The sequence below is a fragment of the Pelophylax lessonae genome, assembly GCF_965119305.1.
Source record: "Pelophylax lessonae genome assembly, chromosome: 5".
Classification (NCBI taxonomy): Eukaryota; Metazoa; Chordata; class Amphibia; order Anura; family Ranidae; genus Pelophylax; species Pelophylax lessonae.
The window spans coordinates 315,285,336-315,305,192 of NC_138772.1; the positions used below are offsets into that span (position 1 = coordinate 315,285,336).

Consider the following 19,857-nt stretch of genomic DNA (forward strand, 5'->3'; position numbering starts at 1 on the left):
AATGCAACGCATGTTCCCGATGATGCTTGGGCTGAGGACACAAGGAAGGTAGTACAATATCTTCATTCAGATGAAAATCTGAAACCACCTTAGGAAGAAAAGATGGCTTAGGATGAAGTACTACCTTATCCCTATGAATCACTAGGTATGGGGACTGGCATGATAATGCAGCCAGTTCTGACACCCTGCGAGCAGAAGTAATAGCCACCAAGAAGACCACCTTCTGGGATAAAGTAAGCAAGGGAATCTCCCTGATGTTTTCAAAGGGAGGTTTCTGTAGAACCGACAAAACCAAATTAAGATCCCAGGGCGGTAAGGGCGCGCGGACTGGAGGAGCCAGGTGCCGCACCCCCTGGATGAAATTCCGCACCAAGGATTTGGTAGCTAAAGGTTTCTGAAAGAAGATTGCTAATGCTGAAACTTGACCCTTGATGGTGCTCAAGGCTAGCTTCTGCTCAACCCCTTGTTGCAAAAAGGCCAATATTCGAGACACCGAATAGGTACGTGGAGGAAATCCTAAAGATTCGCACCACGCAATATAAGTCTTCCATGTGTGATAATAGACTTTGCTGGAAGTCGCTTTCCTTGCTTTAATAAGGGTAGGAATGACTGAAGTAGACAAACCTCTGTCCTTCAGTACTTGGGTCTCAATGGCCAGGCCATTAAAACCAGCGACTGTAAAGCACGAAGGTAAATTGGTCCTTGAGACCACAGACACTCCCTGAGACGAAGTTCCCACGGAACGTCTGCGACTAACATGTCCAAGTCGGCCAGGCCGGCTTGAGGAGGCCAGCCTAGAATTTCTAGGACCACTGGCGCTGATTGGATCTGAACCAGGCGTCCCTAGAGCTATCTGGCCCCGACCATCCGAGAAAGTCTGGTCGTTTTCTGTTTCCACACATTTATCAGATACCTGATCGTTATCAGGAAAGGTGATCTTTTCTGGTTGAACCTCAGGGACCGAAGTCACCCGACTAGAGGCTACTTGGCCTATCTGGTCAATCAGATCCGATTCCTGTGAGGTATCGGGACTAATCTTAGGAAAAGGTAAAGGAAAAGATCTATTCAGGGAACGGTAACTACCGCTTCCTGTGGTACTTAAATGTTGGAAGGGAAGAATCGCACCGGTAGTAGTGGTTGATGCTCGATCTAATGTCCTGAATACCGGTGAAAACGTCCCCCCACCCTGAAACCGGGTGGGGGCGCACCTTCAGGCTGTGTACTCCTTTACTTCGGGTTTGGCTGGGTTGGTCCTCTGCTTGTCCGACCAGCCCTTCTTGAACCCTCCTGGAGGAGTCTTGCCTTTCCCGGGAGTACCAGCCGGGCGCCCTTTATGGGCGGTAAAGAAAGGTCCTCGCTTGTTGCGAGGTCCCTTAGCTTTTGCAGCCTGTGGCAAAAAAGTGCTCTTGCCCCCAGTGGCATCCTTAATGATTTCATCTAGGTTGGCCCCAAATAGACGATTCCCCTGAAAGGGGAGATTGGTCAAGGTCTTTTTGGAACCTAGGTCAGCTGACCAGCATTTTAACCACAGCACACGTCTGAGGATCACTGCTAACTTAGATGCATGCCCTAACAAGGGAGTAGTGTCCAAGGCTGCGTCACAGATAAACCGTAGCCCTTGTATGATCTGTTCCATCAAATCAGATGTCTCCTGGGGAATATCTTTTCCCCTAAGATCTTGGCGTACCATTTTCGCCCATTCCGTAAGTGTCTGGGAAACTAGACCAATAACAATTACTGGTCTAAATGCTGACCCTATCAGAGAAAAGATAGTGCGGGACTCTGCTTCTATCTTTCGATCCACCGGATCCTTAAAGGACGAAGTGTCCTCCACTGGAATAACCGTGGCTTTATTCAGCCTGGAAATAGGCGGATCCACGACTGGTGGTACCGTCCATTTCTTAATGATGGATTCCTCAAACGGATAGCGTCTAGCAATACGCTTGGAAATAGTAAAGGTACGTTTAGAATGCTCCCATTCTCCTTTAATCTGATTACCAAAACATTTAGGTACAGGAAAAGCCTTCGCCGTCTTGATGGGCTTATTAGTCCCAAAAGGCCTCTCTGTTTCAGTTGCCTCTGCCGGTAAAGCCTCAAGTTTTAAGGTTTCTTGCACTGCCACCACTAGTGCGTCCACCAATGCTTCTTCCTGAATTATAGCAAGAGAAGAAGCGTCCTCCTCACTGTCTGAGGGGGCTTTACCTGGGATAACAGCCCTTGCAGAGGAACCTGCAACTGCCGTGACCATCTCTGAATCTGAGTCAGAGGTGTCAGATAGTATAGGGGTAGGCGGGGGTCGCTTCCTTGACCCCCGTCCCTGACAGGCCGCCTCCACCCGAGCCACCATAGACTCCAAAATTGCTGTAAATGACTCTATACTCTGTGCACCGGCGGGTCCCGAGGCCCCCTCGAGGGAAACAGGTGGGGGAATATGTGTGGCAGGGTCCATAATAACTCCAGTTACTTCCTGGATAATATAATTCAAAAGTAAAAAAAAAAAAAACTTTTTTTTTTTTTTTTCTGACCCCCAGCGCCACAAAAAGCCCCTTAGTGTTACCTGCTAGGGATCCCTATCGATCGAGAGAGAGAGAGATAGACCCCCAGGCTCACCACTTGATGCTCAGAGTTAAACTGAAACAGCTTACAGCGCTGTCTTAACAAACAGGAAGTCTTTTGGCTGGCTGCCCATGAAGAAAGGAGGCGGCTCCGCCCCTCTGCACGCCTTCCGGCGCCTCCCCCAAGCTCCACGAGGTGTAGGATCACCTCAAACATGGCCGCCCCCATGCTGGAGACACGTGGCTACGCCAAAATGGCGGCTCGTGCGATCCAGCAAAAAAAATGGCGGCGGCCTATACTGAATAGCGGTGTGCTGCAGGGCACACAACACTCTCTCTGCATGGGGATATGGCGTGGTTGGCGGTACCGGCCCTGGCGGACCGCATGGCCGTTCGGGAGGCCTGCTAATAGCTGGAGATCTGATTTGGAAGGCAGTCTACATGTCCGTGGCTTCTGACTGGTAGGTAGCTTATACTTAACTCATAAGATTCCCAGAATGCCACAGATTACATCTTTTAAACATGTATACAATAGATTGTTAGCTCCCAAACCAAGCCTCCTGGCTTTTGCACACATAAAATCACACTCAAAGTAGGAGGATTTGTGACATGTTATAGGATAGAAAGGACTCTTTCTTACCATACAGAGAGGGGCCCGCGTTCACCACAAAACCCGTCAGGGAAAAAGGGGGAACATACTACTCACCATACCGGAACCAGGCGGGCACCAACTCCTGACAGTACCCCTCTCCACCGGGGCGGGAGGGCTGTCGACCGATACGGACGCCGTGACTCATGGTCTTTGGCGTTTCAGCGAGACGTTTAACTCGCGGGTTCAGTCCTTTTAATGGGACTTTGTCGCGGCCGACCCAGCGCGGAGCTATGGCCTGCACGCGCTCGTAGGCTGAACTGGGGTGACCACCGGATCTCAACATCCAGCCCGTCGCCCAGTTCAGCTTTCTTGCTTGAAGATCTCACAGGAACACTGGAGAAAAAAAGGCTGTCTAAAAAATCCTTTAAGAAAAAAATTCTTGCCAGGACCTAAGATCCCAGCAAGGTATCTAGGTCCTTACTCCTAACTAGACAGAAAATAACTGATTTGCTGAGGCAGTGAGAGAGAGGATATACCCTCTGGGACTGCCCCTAGGGTGTGGCCAGAGCTTTTTAATTTCCTGTCTAGTCCTGCTCCTGTGGAGGCAACATAACCCGAAGGTGGTGTATCACCGAGGACTACGTCTGTCAATGAGCGCTAGAGAAAACACGTTTTTCAGGACAGTACATTCTTCTAATAAAAAGTCACCCTAAATATGCAAAATTACTTATGATAAACTTCTAGCTTTACAAACTGATCATTTGTGTAATTGCATTTCACCTTTGGTTTTTATTTAGCACACAGTAATTGCTGAAAAGTTCCTCCCTGCTGAGAAATGCCCACGGTGTCAGCATGCTAAGGAGGCAAAAAAAAATTCTTACTGGAAATTCAAAGCCGATAAAGAAATCAAGCCAAAGTCCTAATGAATAAAAAGATTATCATAATCCTTCATTTCAATTTAATCTTTACCAGTCTTCAAAGTCCCTGTATGATTAATAGTATTCAAAGCCCAAGCAGAACATAACCAGTTAGAAAAAACATAACTGCCATGTAGGTCATGCTTTAAATCCCATCTTTCTAGAAAGAGATTTTCTACTAAATATGTGGTTGCATTGAGAGGAAATGTTTATATATTTCAATTACTCGAAGTTCAAGGGAACCTGTCAGCATCTCTGTATTTTGTCACAGTTGATGTTTCCATTTCTCAACAACTGGAAGTGGTAGGCATGTCACTTAGAGGTCAATTTACTAATAATAGAGAGTGCAAAATCTGGTGCAGCTGTGCGTGGTAGCCAATCAGCTTCTAACTTCAGCTTGTTTAATTAAGCTATGACAATTAGGCCCCTTTCACACTTGAAGTCTGTCGGCGGACTCAGTTTTTCACAGCGGGGGATCGATCTGCCGATCCCCCACTGAGCAGGCGGATGGCTGCTCTGTCTCCGTGCTGTGTGCAGAGATGGAGCTGTCAGGTCCCCGCTGTTCTCTATGGGGGAATCAGATGAGAACGGACCGCCTCTCTGTTCTCATCCGATCCCATCCAATCCACTGGACGGATGGAAAATAGGGTTTCCATCCGTCCAGATTTGACGGACCGGATCGGATGTCAGCGGACATGTCTCTGCTGACATCCGATGCCCCATAGAGATGCATGGGGCATCCGTTCAGATCCGCCTAAAAAACTGACAGGCGGATCTGAACGGTCCGCAAGAGTGAAAGGGGCTTAAAACCTGAACGCTGATTGGTTTCTATTAGTGATCAACCAATATAGTTTTTTTACCGCCAATACCGATACCGATATTTTGGTCATCGGGTATCGGTATGGGCAGACATCTGCTAATATTTTCGAACATTAAAAAAAAAAAATTATTATTTTTTTTAATGTCTACAGGTACTGTGGTGGAGGGATTTGGGGGTCATGACATCACTTCCGGGTATGCGGCGACGCCGGATTCAAAGAAATGGAGACCCGGGTCAGACGGCGGTGGAGAAGGTAGGATTCCCGGGTCTCCTGGTGGGACAGGAGACCCAGGCGAGCTGCGGAAGGCGTCGGGAGGGGGGGACGTCCCCTCCCACTCCTTGGAATGATAGCCGAGCGGCTTCTCAGCCGCATCGGTTGTCATTACAAGACAGCCGGCCGTCGGCTATGGACACAGGTACCGGGGTGATGCCTCTAGCTGCAGACATCACCCTGGTACAAGCACTTTCCCTGAAATATCGGCAATATCGGTAAATAAAAAGCCAATTCCGATATATCGGGGAAAGTCCACATCGCCCTCGATATATCGGCTTTGCCGATAATCGGTCGATCTCTAGTGTTCTAGTTCTCTAGTGTGCGATCTCTCAGAGTTGCACCAGATTTAGTAAATCAACCCCGAAAGTCAAGCCACAGAGCTGTGCTCCACCAAGATCTGGCAACACTTATTAAAGGTAGCCCTGAGCACTTTAATTTGTCAGCTATCAATCAACCCAAAGAGGTACCTTTAAAGGGGTTGTAAACCTCTATACTGAAGAATATACATAGCATATCTTTCTATAGTGTGTACTATAGATTTAAAGCACCAAGTGTGATTTCTGTCCGGTATTCCTCTGATATTTGCATGAGTCACTTCTGGCAGACTACGAGGACAACAGACTATCTCAGGAGATAGCTCCACTCCTCCCCCCTCCCCCTCCAGCACACAGCAGATCATTCATAGCCTCAGCTGTGCATGCTTCCCTGTGAGACTTTGTAGATGGGGTGTATCCATTCCTTCCACTCAGGTCTCAGATTACACTCAACTCACTGCTTTATGTTGTTGGTGTGTGACTTCTTACCCCCACCCCCTGCCTTCTGGAGCTCAGAAATGCTGTGTAAAATGTTTGCTTTGGGAGGCCGTAAAAGAGTGAGGGCTTCAGATAAACAGTTACAACTTATTTAGGGGAATTTGTTTCTGGGTTAGCGTATAAGACGACTAGGCGTATAAGACGACCCCCCTAATTTTCAAGTTAAAACATAGATTTTGGGCTATACTCGCCGTATAAGACTACCCCCCTTCCGAAGCAAGGAAACACCATTGAAAAACATCAGATTTCTCATAGATCTCCAAGGTACCCCAAGTACTGTAATACATGTAATCTCTCATAATATCTCCAAGGTACCCTAAGTATTACCAGTAGATGTAATCTCAAGACGCTGGCTGTGTGGGAATCCTTTACCGGTATACCGTATGTACCGTAGCTTCGGCTGCATACAGTATACCACGCTGAGCCAATCACAGTGAGCGATGTATTCTATTATTGAATGCAAAGCCTGCTTAGATTGGCAGAGTCAGAGAGGCGGGCTGATGTTACTCCGCCAATCCGAGCAGGCTTTGCATTCAATAATAGAATACATCACTCCCCCTGATTGGCTCAGCGCGGTATACTGTATGTATGTAGCCGACGCTACGGTACATAAGGTATACCGATACAGGATTCCCACACAGCCAGCATCTTGAGAGATTACATCTACCGGTAATACTTATAGTTAGGTTACCTTGGAGATAATATACTCAGCGTGTAAGACGACCCCCCATTTTTGGGGGATTTTTTTTAGGTTCAAAAGTAGTCTTATACGCCAGAAAATACAGTATATAAATGACCAAAATGTTTGTAAAAAAAAAAAAACTATTATTTTACTTCTATATAAATATATATATATATCCAATAAAAAAAAATCACATTTCTTCATACATTTAGGTCAAAATGTATTCTGCTCTGTGTTTGGTAAAAAAAAAAAAAAAATCCCAATAAGTGTATAATTTATTTTTGTGAAATTCTCTTTCTTGAAAATTTGACACGTTAAGTTACAAAACAGCAGTAAAAAAGAATTGCATTTCTTCAGAAAACAGCAGGTTACAAAACAAAATAAAAAGAACAAACAACACTAGATCCAATCAACCTCAAGATCTCCACCCAAGATATAGGTGCAAGACCCCTGACTAGCAAAGCACCGTACCCCCACACAGAAATAAAACAAGGATAATCACTTCCGATTACTGGAACCTTAAAGGCGCCAGATTTAAAAAAAAAATGACAGTGTTCAAAACAGCCAAACCTGGCGTTTTGAATGCTTTTAAGTGCAGAGGAGGGGCTTGGGGTCTTATAGACCTCAGATCTTTCCATAAAGAGTACCTGTCACTGCCTATTACTGTCACAAGAAATGTAAACATCCCTGCAATAAAAGTGATAAAAAAATTCAAAGGACAGTGTAAAAATAAAAACTTTAAATGTACAGAATATCGGCACCTAATATCGGCCTGAAGGGCCATAATCAGTCGATCCATTTGTCCATTAACCACTTGTCGACATATACTGTGGCAGGTCAGCTCTGTCCCACAAAACAACGTAACTGTACATCGCTTTGTGGGACCACGAGTGGGGGTGCGTATGCACTTGCCCATTTGCTACAGGGGAAGCTGATCTGCAGGTCTTGCGGCCACGATTGCCGCCGGGCACTCACAATCGCTCCCCGTGGAGGCAGACTGGCGGTCTGCCGCTGTAAACACGGCAGACTGCTGTTCTGTCAGCAATGAACACAGGGCTCCTGTATTCCTCCTTTTTAGGAATATGTGTTCATTCCATAAATAAATCCCCTACACAGTTAGAAAGCACTCCCTAGGGACACATTTAATCCTTTGATCACCCCTGGTGCTAAACCCTTCCCTGCCAGTGTCATTATTACAGTTACAGTGCATATTTTAGCACTGATTACTGTAGTAATGTCACTGGTCCTCTCAAAAGTGTCAAAAATGTCAGTTAGGGGTCCAATCTATCCACAGCAATGTCGCAGTCCTGCTAAAAATTACTGATCGCTGGCATTACTAGTAAACAATGAATAAATAAAATTGACATAAATCTTAATAGTTTGTAGACACGATAACTTTTGCGCAAACCAATCAATATACTCTTATTGGGATTCTTTTTTTTTTTTACCAAAAATATGCAGCAGAATACAAATTGGCTTAAAATGATGAAAAAATTAGATTTTTACATTTTATTTATTGGGAATGTTATATAGCAGAAAGTGAAAAATATTGTTTTTTTTTTCCAAATTGTCGCTCTCTTTTTGTTGTGATCAAATACCACCAAAAGAAAGCTCTATTTGTGGGAAAAAAAAGGACATCAATTTTATTTGGGTACAGCGTCACATGCCCGCGCGATTGTCAGTTAAAGTAACACAGTGCCGAATCGCAAAAAAATGGCCTGGTCATTAAGGGGGAAAACCTTCCGGTCCAGAAGTGGGTAATCTAAAGCAGCTGCATCAGGATCATGAAAAAGATGAAAAAAAAAAAAAAGAACTATTAATGACACACAAGTCTAACACTATGATTTATCATGTTAAAGGAATAGCAAAACATAGATGAAGTGTTGCTTGTAATGACAGACTCTATAATGATAATTATAGGGCATTCTAATTAGATGAGGAAGAGGACTTCCTGGGCATCTGACAAACGTATCCTGAATATAAAAAAGCCTTGTTACAGCTTCAATGCTTCTCTTCTTAGCTGTATATTTATTGTTGTGATTGTAGATGCATTTGCCTTGTCACTCAACCCTCTAAAAATGGTACTTATCTACGATTTCAATCAAATAAACTGTTAGTCTGTACGTAATTAAATTAAACTTGAAAAGCAATGGAATAAAGAAGAGCACTTATAGCCTGGATTGGTTTTATTGGATAATTACAACAGTTATCAGCCGAACCTGCAGTATGTACTGTATACTGAAACACACAGTTTAACAAATACTTTTTATCCTGCCTTTGTAAATGATCTTGTCTGTACACAATCTGATTTGTGTTTATTGCAGTGATAAAAAGACAATGATACATGTAAAATATATTGCAGCTTACCAATCATTAGATGTGGTGGCTGCATTCGTTTTCTTTTTTAGGCCCTTTTCCCCTCTGTTTTCACCTGGTGATCTGGCCAGTAACACACCTCCTATTATACAGTGCCCCCATTTGTCTCCCCCAGCCATGCCTTCAGGACTCGCTCTCCAAGATTTGTATCTACACGTCTCTAGGCTCTCATCCAGGAAGAGATTTGTGGAGGAAAGAAATTGGGAGGCAGCCTCCAATAGTGTAAAACCGCATTTTATTTTAGTATAAAATAATTTAAAATCAACTTACAAATTCATATGGCTTGTCATCGCAAAGCAAAACAGCGCAAAGAACTTCCTGGATAGCTCCTGCACTCCAGGATCAGAAAATGCAAAAGCGGAAAGCGTGTTTCGTCTACAGTGAAGTCATCGGGAACAGTGTTCATCTTGCTCCACTTTCGATCCTTATATAATGATGAACCCTATTGGCCCCATAACCCTTTTTGCATCAAATATAAGAATCAATAAGAGCCTGGAGATGTGGAGATACAAATCCTGGAGAGCAAGCCTGGAAGGCAAGACCAGAGGAGACTTATTTCTTAAAGCGCCACTGACCCACTTATTATGGTGAGGAGTCAATGAGTTCTGGTGTTCAAAGGGGGAGCACGAGTAATCACAGAAAACTCAGTGAAGACACTGAAATGTATTCCAGCAATTTATTGGAGCACACTTTGGGCACAATATTTGCAAAGAGACAGAGAATATAAGAAGCAGGGAGGAGGGGGGCCATAGACAAAGTACAGGTTCACTTTTAGGGTTGTGTACTATGAGTTCAAGGATGGATTTTAGAGGTGCGTCGACAATGTGGAAAGGAATGGCCAAATAGTTCAGTAAAGTTATGGCTGATGAAAGACCAGATGTTTCCAGAAAAAGGTTTTCTTATCAGTAAACAAGAGCTGGCGGAGATCCTGAGGTCAAATTTGGAAATTCCTATAAGAAGGATGGGTCATGGAATCTATGGGGGTACACATCTTTGTAAGACCCTCCTACTTGAACCAAATGTCTAAAAAGTGCACAATACTTTGTAGATGACTGTGGCAAGAAAAATTACTGTGGTGGTCTTCTGTGAACAGGATGTTTTTTTGGATTTTATAGAGTGATTCCTGTAGTTTAAGATCCTAAAATAAAAACTCAGACACATATGTATTTCTTTTGCAGAAAATTTACTTTTTTTTTTTTTACATAAATGTAAAAGACTTACAACTTGTCCTCCATATAAAACACCTTTATTACATTAGGCTTAACTTAGAACTTTTTTTTTAAAGTTTGGATAGAGTAAGGAAGGAAGTTTTTTTGCCATCTGTGTCCCATTGGGGAGATTTTCCTTTATTTCATGTCCCATAGCCAAAACCGGAAGGGAGAGGAAATCTTCCAAATCAAATGGCATCCATTGTTGTCACCTGGGTTGCCAGAATAAATGTCCTTAGGGGTAGAAATCCCCACTATTCCTGTTCTGGTGCCAACCCAAGAATCAGCATTTTCCTTCACTTTCATTCTTGGTAATAACCCTAAACAGGAAATATGAAGAGGGTGAACCCCCCTATTGTGGAACACAGCAATAAAAAACCTGGCAGGTGTCCTAATCCCTCTCCACTATATTCAAAACTAAGAAAAAAACTCTTGCCTCCTAGTTATACTTTAAAATCTAAATTTGGAAACTAATACGACATATTTGAAAATGCACAATGTACATTTAGTATTGTCTTTTTTTCTCTCAGAGCAAATGTATGATCCAAGAGATTAATATACAGAGTGTATATATATATATATATATATATATATATATATATATATATATATATATATATATATATACAGTGCCCTGCAAAAGTATTCGGCCCCCTTGAACTTTGCGACCTTTTGCCACATTTCAGGTTTCAAACATAAAGATATAAAACTGTAATTTTTTGTGAAGAATCAACAACAAGTGGGACACAATCATGAAGTGGAACTAAATTTATTGGATATTTCAAACTTTGTTAACAAATAAAAAACTGAAAAATTGGGCGTGCAAAATTATTCAGCCCCTTTACTTTCAGTGCAGCAAACTCTCTCCAGAAGTTCAGTGAGGATCTCTGAATGATCCAATGTTGACCTAAATGACTAAGGATGATAAATAGAAATCACCTGTGTGTAATCAAGTCTCCGTATACATGCACCTGCACTGTGATAGTCTCAGAGGTCCATTTAAAGCGCAGAGAGCATCATGAAGAACAAGGAACACACCAGGCAGGTCCGAGATACTGTTGTGGAGAAGTTTAAAGACGGATTTGGATACAAAAAGATTTCCCAAGCTTTAAACATCCCAAGGAGCACTGTGTAAGCGATAATATTGAAATGGAAGGAGTATCAGACCACTGCAAATCTACGAAGACCTGGCCGTCCCTCTAAACTTTCAGCTCATACAAGGAGAAGACTGATCAGAGATGCAGCCAAGAGGCCCATGATCACTCTGGATGAACTGCAGAGATCTACAGCTGAGGTGGGAGACAACAATCAGTCGTTTACTGCACAAATCTGGCCTTTATGGAAGAGTGGCAAGAAGAAAGCCATTTCTTAAAGATATCCATAAAAAGTGTAGTTTAACGTTTGCCACAAGCCACCTGGGAGACACACCAAACATGTGGAAGAAGGTGCTCTGGTCAGATGAAACCAAAATCAAACTTTTTGGCAACAATGCAAAACGTTATGTTTGGCGTAAAAGCAACACAGCTCATCACCCTGAACACACCATCCCCACTGTCAAACATGGTTGTGGCAGCATCATGGTTTGGGCCTGCTTTTCTTCAGCAGGGACAGGGAAGATGGTTAAAATTGATGGTAAGATGGATGGTACCAAATACAGGACCATTCTGGAAGAAAACCTGATGGAGTCTGCAAAAGACCTTAGACTGGGACGGAGATTTGTCTTCCAACAAGACAATGATCCAAAACATGAAGCAAAATCTACAATGGAATGGTTCACAAATAAACATATCCAGGTGTTAGAATGGCCAAGTCAAAGTCCAGACCTGAATCCAATCGAGAATCTGTGGAAAGAACTGAAAACTGCTGTTCACAAACGCTCTCCATCCAACCTCGCTGAGCTCAAGCTGTTTTGCAAGGAGGAATGGGCAAAAATTTCAGTCTCTCGATGTGCAAAACTGAGAGAGACATACCCCAAGCGACTTACAGCTGTAATCACAGCAAAAGGTGGCGCTACAAAGTATTAACTTAAAGGGGCTGAATAACTTTGCACGCCCAATTTTTCAGTTTTTTTTTTTGTTAACAAAGTTTGAAATATCCAATAAATTTTGTTCCACTTCATGATTGTGTCCCACTTGTTGTTGATTCTTCACAAAAAATTACAGTTTTATTATCTTTATGTTTGAAGCCTGAAATGTGGCAAAAGATCGCAAAGTTCAAGGGGGCCGAATACTTTCACAAGGCACTGTGTATATATATATATATATATATATATATATATATATATATATTTATAAAATGCCCAGGTGCTCACCCACAAAGAAATAAACATATAAATCCAAAACATGTATAAAGACAGTCTGGGGTCTTGGATTAAAGATAAATCAAAGTAACAGCATTTTTTGTCAAGGTTTCGAGGCAGCTCAGTCTGTGTCTTGAGAAAGATGGATTGAGCTTCATCGAAAATGGGCATTTACCCCACACATAGAGCACAGCAGATGTTAGGACTAGACAGACAGGTAGATAGATATTCTCAAAGGGAAGTTAGATTTGAAGAAGCAAAGTCCTTTCTGAATACTTTTACTTCAATGCTTGTAAATCAAGTCTTCTGGCTTTGGTTGAAGCTTTTAATTAAAACGTCTATGCTATGTAGCTGCAGTTGTGGAGTGGTAGCAGCGATGAAGGAATGGCTGTCTGTTTGAAGCCTGAGTAGAGAAAAATGCTGTTCTTATTAAAATATTTCAAACATGCATCAGCGGAGGTTGATCTATCCATTTTACAACTTTCTTCCTTGGCAGGCGATGGCTCATTGACATTTAGAGATCTCGTATCTTCCACTACTGGAGCTGGTGTCTCATATCTGACCAAAAGTAGACTGTTCTCCAACCAATCTTGGCTTCCCTTCAAACTGGTTGACTCTTCCTCCTCAGAGTTATTATAGTCCTGCAAAAATAATATTTTGTTTTAAACAGCTGAATAAGTTACGCACTTCCCTTGCATATTTTAGCTCCGTCTTTTGTTTTGGAAGTTGATATTTTCCTCCTTGTAGGGCCAGTACAAGTTCCACATTAAAACTGGTTAGTGAATTAGCATCGGGAATTTTTTTTTTAAATTTGACATTTTGCAATGTCCTTGAACCTAGATGTTTCCTGATACTATCCCACACTGTGGATTATTAATCATTGGTCCTAAAACAGAGATAATAGCAGCATCCAAATTCAGGTAACACATGGGAGCAAACACTGAAATGTTGCAACATGATGCTTCGTATACTTACCATTGTAATTCCACAGTTATGCAGAAGAAATGCAGTTAGCTGAAATTATAAAATGGCACTCTCCATGATGTCCAGTAGCCAATCTTAGTATTCTTTTTCTTCCAGAAAGCTCTTGTCTAGTATAGCTGTTCTTGATGCTTTCATATTTGGATTTTAAGTATTTTTCTGCAAATTAAAACATATAAATACCTTTGAAGAATTATTTATATAATCTCCTATCCTCACAGCTTTTTGTATCGAGTTTGGAAGAAAGTGCTATGTTCCTCCTTCAATGAAAGTATTTCAATTGTCTGGCTGCCTATATCCTTTTGTATCTAGCAAACATACAGGCACGATTAGAGTAATATGCAGTGCTTAATTATATAATCATAAATTCATACAAAGTCCATTTAAGATAGATCAGATAGTCAGAAGATGGAATTATTTATATAATCTCCTATCCTCACAGCTTTTTGTTAAAATTCAGTTATGTGTCTACCTGAATTTTGAAAATCCATGGTCTTCAATGCTATGCAACCTAAATGCAAGGCGGTTTGTAAAAACCTGTCCCAAAAAAAGGTGAATTCTTTGTATCGTGTTTGGAAGAAAGTGCTATGTTCCTCCTTCAATGAAAGTATTTCAATTGCCTGGCTGCCTATATCCTTTTGTATCTAGCAAACATACAGGCATGATAAGAGTAATATGCAGTGCTTAATTATATCATCATAAATTCATACAAAGTCCATTTAAGATAGATCAGATAGTCAGAAGATGGAAAACCCTACATCAACTTCAATGTGACGGATAGACACACGACACCACTGTGATGAGGCAAATCTCCTTACCAGAGGATGTGGACCCTCAAATCTTTATTGTTGCTAAATAATAGACCTCTGCCCAAGGATCTGCACCCAATATCAAGCCATTGGACAACTCCGGATCCACAATAAGAAGTCAAGCTCTTAATTAATGTCCATAGACATCTGCAGTAACTCCAAAGGACCAGCACTTTAATTGATATCCTCATCTGATAATTATGGTAATTACCTCACAAAAGCATATATAAAAGGATACCATAATGCAGTAGGCTCTTAAAAAAATGAGGGTCACTTTTAATAGTAAGAATTTAAACTCAAATGTAAACAGTCAATTTGCACATTAAAAAAGAAAATTCCAAGATTGCCGAGGTGTCCAGCGTGTTTGCATCATGTGTCAAGGTCCAGCCTTACGTGTTTTGTCATAGACTGATATTATCACTATTAAAACTGACCCTCCTTTTTTTAAGAACATACTGCACTATGGTATCTTTTATTTATGCTTTTGTGAGGTAATTACCATACTTATCGAAAGAGGATATCGGTTAAAGTGCTTGTTGCTTGGAGTTACTGCAAATGTCTATGGTTATCCATTAAGAGAACAGATTCTTATTGTGGATCCGGAGTTATCCAATGGTTCCCAGTTGATGTTGGGTGCAGATTCTTGGGCAGAGGTCTGTTATTTAACAACAATAAAGTGTCATAGACCACTCTACAATTTGAGGGTCCACATCTCCTGGTAAGGAGATTTGCCTCATCACAGTGGTGCTGTGTGTATCTATCCTTCACATTGAAGTTGGTGCGGGGTTTTCCATCTTCTGACATCTTTTTAAATGAAATTTGTATGAAATTATGATTATATAATGAAGAGCAGCATATTACTCTTATCATGTTTTAATTAGCAATCAACACATTGATGCTGGCTGCTGTTGTATTGTTACTTATATGTCTGAGCGCAGATATTTCCCTTTTATATTAAACACACAGGCATGGCGATGCCATTCTGTAGCAGTACCAAATACCCAAATTAGAAGTATTTTTCCTTTGACCTACTAGATTTATGAAAGCAGTCTACTATACATTGCATTCACATTGTATTGCAATTCTACCAAAAAGAGCAAAACATGGCAATCTCACTAATACATTTTTGCAGGTCAAAGAACTATTTTTCTTGGTGACATAAGGGGAGTGACTTTCTTCCCTTTCTGCTGCAAGACAGCATTGCTGCTTGGCAATTTGCCACTTAGGCTTCCGCCACTATCACATGGGGAAGGAATCCTCTGCCTTGTGTAGGTTCCAAGTTGCAACAAAACTACTGTAATTCTCTTCCATTCCGGCAGCTAGAGATAGCTAAGGTAAGGTAAGAATAAGCTGCTGGTGGGGCCACCAGTTAAGGTTAATCTGTTGCTTTGCCCTGCGTAAACACTTTAATTTCTGATCAAGTCTTTGCAAATGTTGCTAACTGTTTTTTTTTTTTCGACAGGCTGCAATTTATGTTAATTAATCACAATGTAGAATGTTGAGTGAATAACAGTCTGCCAGAATTGATATTATAAAGCAAATGTGAAAATGAATAGGTGACTCATCTTCACTCATCTAGAAAGGTGTGTAGATGATGGTATGACTTTTAGTAAAGAAAAGTAAAGTTTATCTCCTGCTCTCACGTCTAATTCTCTGCATTCTTGTACATACGAATTACATATATCATCGGATAGTTTGCTTTTTAGGAGAATATTGAGTCTTCATGATTAACAATCTATAGTTTATAAATAATAACCTTTTTTTTTTTAAACCCCATTGATTTAACAGTTTCCCCTAACAGTTACATTCAAGGTATGCAATGAATGATAACTGTCACAGTTGCTTGTGCTCTCACCCAAGCTGTCACGCTATCAAGTGGCTGGTACCATAATTATTCACATGTGTAGCACCATGGCAACTGCAGGTCAAACATATGCTAAGATGGCAGCTTCCTTGGCTGCAAAGAATAGGAGGGTTTAGTTTAGTTTTAAAGTATGGGAGAGCTAAAAAATTGTACCTTTTTGCCTCTTGACATATTTTGTGTTGCTGTTGTTACCCTGTCTATGTGTCAGGCCACTGAAGCACAACACAAGACTTAAGCCCCATACACACACGCAGATCGTCGTCATACAAATGTTCGTCTTTTCTCCCCGGGATGTCGGTGTCTGTTGAAAAGTGCAAAGACAGCACAAGGACAGCACAAGAATTTTGTCTGCAGACTTCAGCTGACTGCAGAAGTGATGTCATGTAATGGTTAACTTTCCCTGTGTTTTTTATTTTCTGAGCATGCCCAGTCTTGCAAATCTGCGGTCTGTCGGCTGATTTCTGTACTGACAGGCAAACAATTGTCCATTCTGGTGTCCGCAGACAAAAATTTTCATGTTTGCAAGAAAGACTCTTGTCCGCGGATTGTGTGCAGACAGCTGTCGGAGGCACCATACTAACACGCATACAATCGGCAGATCTTTCGTCCGCAGACGTTTGTATGAAGACGATCTGCGTGTGTGTACGGGGCTTAAGAGAACTGGGTTTCATGGAATTTGTCTCAGTAGATTTGTAAACGTATGATGGAGTTTACAATGTCAGAATTGCAAAATCGCCAGTCATTGCGATATAAGGATATAAATGACCTATCTAAAGAAAGTGTATGTCACTTGAGAGAAGTACTAACAGTTCAACGCATGCCCTAAAATTACGAATTTAAGGCTCGTACACACTATAAGAAAATCGGGCGAACATTTTCGTCCAAAGAATTTTCGTACGATTTTCGTATTGAGTGTACAGAACTTTCTACAGACGATTCTGAATTTTCATACGAAAATTCTCGAAGAGACAAACTCCAACGTTTTTCTCATACGGGAAAAAACAAACAAATTTTGTTTAATGTGTACCGTTTTCGTACGATTTTTGTACCAGAAAAATCAGAAAAGAAAGACTGGGCATGATCAGAAACAAACAACAAAAAAAAGTCTTTGTCATACGAGAATTTTCGTACTAATTTTCGTTCATCGGTTCCAATTTGCTGTGAAACAACGAGGAAAATCAGACGATCGTTCGCCCGATTTTCTTATAGTGTGTACCCCACTTTAGAGTATCTAAGAAACTGCCACTGAAGTCTGTAACTTCTATTTTACAATGTTACCGAGTTCTGTCACCACGGCTGTTAAAGGCAATACAAATATTTTTTTCCCAGGGCCTCCCAGTATAAAATGCAGAAACCCAGCTTTCAGTTTGACAACCAACCCAACCATTTTCCAACAAAACAGCGGCTACTGTGTGAATGAAGCCGGTAAAATGTGCAAATAGTGTTATTACAATACAATTGTAGTGCTTATGTGAAATTCACAGCCTTGTTATTTTTATTTTTTTACCCTTTTTTTTAAACGCGTGCTGTTGTAGCTTCACATAAAAAGTCATATTTTAATAGTAAAGAAATTTGATATGATTTTTACTAGAAATATAATTTTAGAGTTCTTATGAAACAGAAAACTACAGTTTTTTTTAAAACTACCACAGGTCAAAAACATATTTTTTTATTTCTTCCTGTCTCTTTGTCTTTAAGAGCTATAGAAAATAACCTAAAATGTAAAAATTGCTCTCGCCGATAGGATATACACAGATGTGAGAATCTGTATGGTTAACAAAGTTGTCTTTTTAGCTTATTTGTGACAGATTTACTTTATGTTAAATGTATTTTTGTGTAATTCAAGCATGTACTGTATATATATTGAAAAACACACTTAGGGGTCTATGTATAAAAAATGTGCCATGCGGATGTCTTAAGCATTCACGCATGCACAATGATTGATCGTCGTCTTGATTTTAATATGATTATCTCCTATGATTGCCAGCTCCATCTAGTGGCCATAATGCAATACTATTTATTTTCCAATCATTTTTATTGGTTTTTCAAAACAGTCAAACAAAATACAAAAGCAAGTCATATATGCTTATGCACCATATTTTTTCAAACAAATGTGACACACGTTTTCCAACACGTTTGCATAACACATACTCAAGATCAGCACTGTATTAAAAACCTTTTCTCATGTACCCGTGATAAGGTGGAATGGAAAAGTGGGTAAAAGGGTAAAAATAAAAGGGAACTCCTGCATCAAAAAGGCTTGTGGCAACCTTTAGAGTGCTGGTAAAAACTGTAGCCCACATGGGCAAATACAATAGACAGGGTGGGAAAAACTCGGGATAAGACTAGAAGAGAAAAAAAGAAAGTACATGGGAAGATATATGTGGGGATGCTTCAATGTTCCCCTGAAAGGTAACATATTTAAGGGTCCCATGCTTTTTTCTAATAGGGGAATCTTATCTTGAAAAGTAGCAGACATTTTCTCATTTATCATTGTCCATGATAACTTTGAATGTGTCAGTAGGAACAGGATAGACAGGTAGCTCCATGACCTAGCAATTGCTACCCTGGCAGCCAAAATAGTTGGTGTGTTTCGGGACCTCCTCCAAGGGTCAGCCCAGTAGGGCTTGCCATGGGGACTTTTTAAGATTAATCTGGGTCAAAGAGTATATAAATATACAGATTTAAATCCAAAATCTCCTGACCTGTGGGCATGACCACCAAATATGGTAGTCTGCGCTATCCTGTCCGTATCTCCTAAAGCACTTAGTGGAGGAACCGGGGACATAAAATTACTAATTTTGTAGGTACCATGTACCAACGTAACAGCACTTTATAATTTGCTTCAATCATGGAGGTATTTATAAAAGACTCTGAGGCCTTTTTCCTATTTAATTTTCCTTTAGATATACCAAAATCATATAATATGAGGTCAAACCTAAACACTTTTAATGTGTATTTAATCAGGCAGGCCCTTCCACTACATAGTTGAAGGTAAATCTAAAGAAAATTGAATAAGAAAATTGTATAGTGTATGGCCAGCCTTAGGCAGACATCTGGGAAAATTGGTGAGCCAATCACACAAGCAGGAAATGATGTTTCTGGGGTGTGGTCATTACACATTCTGTGTACAGAACAGCTCCAGGTAGCCATATTGCATTGCATTTTCAGAAAATGACAACAGCTGCAGATTGAAAAGGAAAGGTAATTTTTAATAACATTCAATTACAATATGATTTGTGTCACAATTGTATACGCTATATTGTTTTTTCTTTATTTGCAATTTTTACCCCCACCAAAGTGGAGTTACCCTTTAAAGTTATTTATTTCATAGGAAATAAGTATCTAAATAAGCATCTATTTCTTTTGATCACCAGCTCCAACTAGTGGCCATAATTCGCTGTTTTGAAAAAACACTCCTTTTTTATGAATAAATAATACCTGACTTGCACAGAAAACAGCTTAATAAAATTACATCTTGTCCCTACTTTCAGTTTTTGGGGAGCAATAGCTCTGCAATTTTTTTTTTATAAATACACCCCTTAAAATTAGCCATCTACTGAAAATGCTGGTTGGATGGCTGCATCTGGCTTCAATATATTTCAATCTCAGACTCAAACAAGCATGCAGCAAATAGGAATCAGGAAAGTGTCAGAATTCCTTTTTAC

General features: G+C 40.8%; 1 protein-coding gene across 2 annotated transcripts in view; it reads right to left on the reverse strand.

The window, feature by feature from the left end:
- The window catches only part of BCL2 (BCL2 apoptosis regulator), a 276,434-nt gene that overhangs the window by 56,386 nt on the left and 200,191 nt on the right, over positions 1-19,857 (reverse strand). The window contains exons 3-4 of one of the 2 annotated variants that reach the window (XR_014225295.1): positions 13,511-13,675; positions 12,775-13,176 (exon numbers count right to left, since the gene is read on the reverse strand). The exons of the other annotated variant lie outside the window; for it this stretch is intronic. The gene's annotated coding sequence lies outside the window, so the exon portion shown is untranslated. Of the gene's footprint in view, positions 1-12,774; positions 13,177-13,510; positions 13,676-19,857 lie in introns of those variants that run through there. 2 annotated transcript variants of the gene reach the window in all.